The sequence below is a fragment of the Brassica oleracea genome, chromosome C2, assembly GCF_000695525.1.
Source record: "Brassica oleracea var. oleracea cultivar TO1000 chromosome C2, BOL, whole genome shotgun sequence".
Taxonomy (NCBI): Eukaryota; Viridiplantae; Streptophyta; class Magnoliopsida; order Brassicales; family Brassicaceae; genus Brassica; species Brassica oleracea.
In genome coordinates, this window is record NC_027749.1 from 17,761,062 (window position 1) to 17,765,872 (window position 4,811).

The window sequence follows — 4,811 nt, forward strand, 5'->3', positions numbered from 1 at the left end:
GAAACCCCTCACATCACTCACCCAATGTACAACTCTCTTCTTTTTTTATTTTTTTCATTTTTATTTGACCCACTCACTAGGGATTTTAATCCACTTTCCACAAGCTCTAACCTTTTTTTTTTTAGATTGACCTTTTTTAGGAGGAAGGTTCTTTGTTGCATAATCAAGAGCTTCTTATTATTATTATTTTTATATATATCCCTAGGAGCTTTATTTTCATATTTTTTTTTCACTCTTCAAACCCAAGATATTGAAATTTAAAACACACAAACCCCTCTCACCATCCCCAAATGCTAACTCATTGTGCTATTCAAGAGATGAGAATAAACCTATGTCGCCTCCAATACTCTCAAGATTTTGCACATGACAAGCTATCAAAAGAGGCCTCACTCATGCAATTCAATGTTTGGTCTCAAAGAATGGTTAGGGTTTTTAGGGTAAGGAGGGCCATTTGGGTTAACAAAGATAGGTATGAAGGAATAAGATAACCCAAATGTGTATGAGATCCATGATCAAGTATGCAAATGCCCATATGCAAGAGGGATTAAATTCATTCAAGCCAAGTTTAGATTGGAGCTGATCTTAAGAACAATGCTAACATCAAGCAAGAAAACAAGTTTCAAGAAGAGTTTTCAAGGCTCGAAGCGTACAAAGTTTTCAAGAGATGCTTAAGCTACTTGATATGTTTAGGGTTTCATTTTGAGTTCTAGACAAGGGTTCTTTGCAAGGCATTTTAAATCATTATTCCCAATGCAAGTGAATGCAACATGTATGCTCTAGACTTAATCTTAAAAGTGCAAGTGATGCAACTACATGTTTATTTTTGTGTTTTTCAAAATTTTTTATTTTTTTTTCTTTTTTTGTTTTTTGTTTTTTTGTTTTTTCTATGCATATATGTATGTACAATGCGATGCATGAGACTCAATTCATCAAAGAAAACATGATCAAATACTTGATCATAAGGCTGAAAGTGGTATCTCTCTGTCCCATACACTGGGGCTGGTGTGGTCGGTCCTTCGTCATCAGCATCACTAGGACGAGCTGCCCGAGAAGAACTGGCCTTGGTCTTCTTCTTGCGCGCTTTGGTGATGGTCTCAAGTACACCAAAATCTGCGGGAATGAGCTCATGAGCAGCTGGAGCGAAGAGTACATGCCGAGGATCAGATAGCGTCGTCAACCTCTCACAAGGGAGGAATATCTGTAGCTGCTCAGGCTCGAGATCAGTGGACCAAAAGGGGTAACCATACCGATTGCCCGATTGGCCGGTAAGGAAATGGGTTTTCTTCAAGTAAGCGAGATTAATGGAGGCTGGAGCATGATCGCGAGGTCCCAAATCTATCCCAAATGCTTCCAAGATCGGAGTAATGAAGCTCCCGATAAACAGCGTCGGTTTTTCATTCAGAGTTGTCCAAGCTCAATCTCGGTAGTACTCAAACCGCTTCATCAACAATCCCACAAGTCCCAAATCCTCAAAATCTTCCGGATCGGTGTGGAGTAGCGTTCCTTCCTCAAGAATCGGGAGAAGTCCAAGAGCTAGAAGTTTGAGCTCATCATCGTTTGCTCCGCCCGGTTCCCTTCCTGAGTAAAAGGTGTGAGTAAGGACCTTGTGGGCATATCTCACTCCCGGGTTAGAGATGTCATTGCTCTTGTCCTCTCCCGCGGTACGCGACCACCCTGTAATCACTGTCCATATGTCATCCACAATTGCCGACCTAGCAGGTAGAAACGACCCACGGTTGTCCGAGAAACCGAGAATGGAGCTTAGCTTCTTGAAACCCACCTTATAGGTTCTCTCATTAATCATCAAACTCATACATTGTAGGCTCCCTTCCTTCAAGCTCTGTCTGATCTCTAAGAAGGTCCACCCGGATCGTTCGTGTCAGTGATCTCTTTGTCGTCCATGGGTTCTATAGCTCATGCCAAGTAGTGACTCCATGCCCATGTTCTGGAGAATCATCCTTACATCTTCATAGATCCCAAGCGCATGAAGAGCTTCAGCATCCGGAAATCTCATGGGGTTCCATTTGACATCATCATAAAGGCGCTCATAGAGTTGTGCTGAAGTCGGTTTGCTGGTTGGGGGCACTCTCTTCCGCTTCTTAGCTGGCTTGGGAGCAGGTGTTTCTTCTTCCTCATCTTCAGTCTCAGCTCTAAGACCCTCTTCTATCATCTCTTCGATCTCTGCCTCCAATGTCGCTCTGTCAGCTGGCGACTTTTCTCTTTGCTGTGGAGCTTTGCGCCGGGAAACCTGAGCTGGTGGGTTTGGCGTTGGTCGGCTTGCTCGTGGTGGGTTGGTTCTTGTCCCGGCTCGAGACGAAGTGCCTACATCCCCAATGCGATCAGTTCCGGGACCGCGATCTTTCCCCATGTCCTGCTATCAACAAGCTTGAAATTGTATAAGTGACATGATTAATAAGAAACAAATTAAAGCTTGGAAAGAGTTAATGAGTTCAAAAACAGCAAATGGCATTCATACTCATCTTCTATGACTCAATAAACTCAATTTTAACATCAAACAATCACTTCCATTTCAATTTTCGAAAACCCCCAATATGAACCCTAGCTTTTCAAATTCGAATTCAGGTCAATTAAACACGTTTTTCATCTACCCAACTCATCAATCAAGTATAAAAGGACATAATTAACGAGTATTGAACAAGAAATCATCCATGCAACCACTTTAAAAAAAAATGGGAAATTTTAAATCCGAAAATAAGATGACGATTTCTCTATACCTTAGCTTGTTTCAGATAAACAAGAGTAGGGAAATGAAAAGTCGAAGTGAAATCACGGAGATAGCAACTTGAATCAACGAATTTGGTGAAGAATTGAGAGATTTATGAGTTCTTATGCTTGAGAGAATGAAAGTATGTAGTTTTTTGATAAGGGAGAGAGAGAGAGAGAGATACGATTTTGGAGAGGAAGAAGGAGTGTCTCGCGTCGGGTTTTGGTGATTTCGATCCGGTTTAGTTGAATTGAACCGGAAATCGACGCCGGTACGCGCAATTGAGTGTCGCAGCGGTCACCGTATACCGCTCCGCAAGACCGTTGCGCCTCTCACAGCGGCTTCTTGCCTCAAAATCGCACAGACCGCTGCGACAAGTACGAATCGGGCAGGGGGTAGAGTATTTTCACAGCGGTTTTATGAGACCGCTCCACGATACCGCTTTGACACTTGAAGCATATTTCTCATCTTCTCGTTTAGTCGCAGCGGTATGAGTAGACCGCTGTGTATGGCCGCTGTGAGCGTTTTGAACCTCACCACACCTCGTTTAATGCCACAATCTCTCCTCTTGGACCTGAAGATCTGATAGACACAGAAAAATAGCCAAAGACATACGAGAAATAGAAAAAATAAAAATATGTACAAGGATAGACATGGGACTTCCTCCCAAGTGAGCTTGTTTTAAGTCTCTAGCTTGACTTCCTTTCTTTTTGGCTAGGCGGGAATGGGGTCGGAGAGAGGAACCGAGGTTCTCTCCTCCTCTGTTGTGGCTCCCATGTAGAGCTTAACCCTCTGTCCATTGACTGTAAAGTCTCCACCATTCTTGTTCCATAACACAATTGCCCCATATGGCCTAACTTCCTTGATCTTGAAAGGACCGGACCATCTTGACTTGAGTTTCCCGGGGAACAACTTCAGTCTAGAGTTGTAGAGAAGCACTTGATCTCCAGCACTGGACTCTCTCTTCAAGATCTTCTTGTCATGAAAAGCTTTGGTTTTCTCCTTGTAAATCCTTGAGTTCTCAAAAGCATCAAGTCGGATCTCCTCCAGTTCATTGAGTTGGAGAAGTCTCTTCTCCTTTGCACTCTTGATGTCAAAGTTCAGCAACTTAACAGCCCACAATGCTTTGTACTCAAGTTCAACCGGTAGATGACAAGCCTTCCCATACACAAGGTTGAAAGGTGTGGTTCCTAAGGGAGTTTTGTAAGCAGTCCTATAAGCCCATAGTGCATCATCTAGCTTGATGGACCAATCTTTCCTTGTAGTCCCCACTGTTTTCTCCAAAATAGACTTGATTTCTCTGTTGGAGATCTCAACTTGTCCACTTGTCTGAGGATGGTATGGTGTTGCAACCTTATGCTTCACACCATTCTTCTTGAGAAGACTTTCAAACAGCTTGTTAATGAAGTGAGAACCCCCATCAATGATGACAGCTCTTGGAACTCCAAACCTTGGAAAGATGGTACTTTTGAACATCTTTATCACCACCCTAGAATCATTGGTGGGACTTGCCACAGCTTCTACCCACTTGGAGACGTAGTCAACAGCTACAAGGATGTATTTGTTGCCAAAAGATGATGGGAATGGTCCCATGAAGTCAATACCCCACACATCAAACACCTCCACTTCTAGAATTGGGTTTTGAGGCATCTCATTTCTTTTGGTGATGTTTCCTCTCCTTTGGTTTGACATGAATCACACCTAGAGACAAAGTCTTGAGTGTCTTTGAACATATGAGGCCACCAAAACCAAGCTTGTAACACCTTTGAGACAGTCTTGAAAGTAGCGAAATGACCTCCATAAGATGATCCATGACAGTGTGTGAGAATACCTTCGACTCTTCTCTAGCTACTACTCTTCTATAGAGTTGATCTCTACAAAGGATGTAGAGGTAAGGCTCATCCCAATAATATCTCTTCACATCTTTGTAGAACTTCTTCTTAGCATATCCGTCAAGACCCATTGGCTCTCTTCCACAAGCTAAGTAGTTCACCAAATCAGCATACCAAGGACCTTTCTCTTCTAATTGCCATGATTTACTCTTCGGGAAGCCCTTCATCAATAGGGATCCCACTCTCAATCTTCA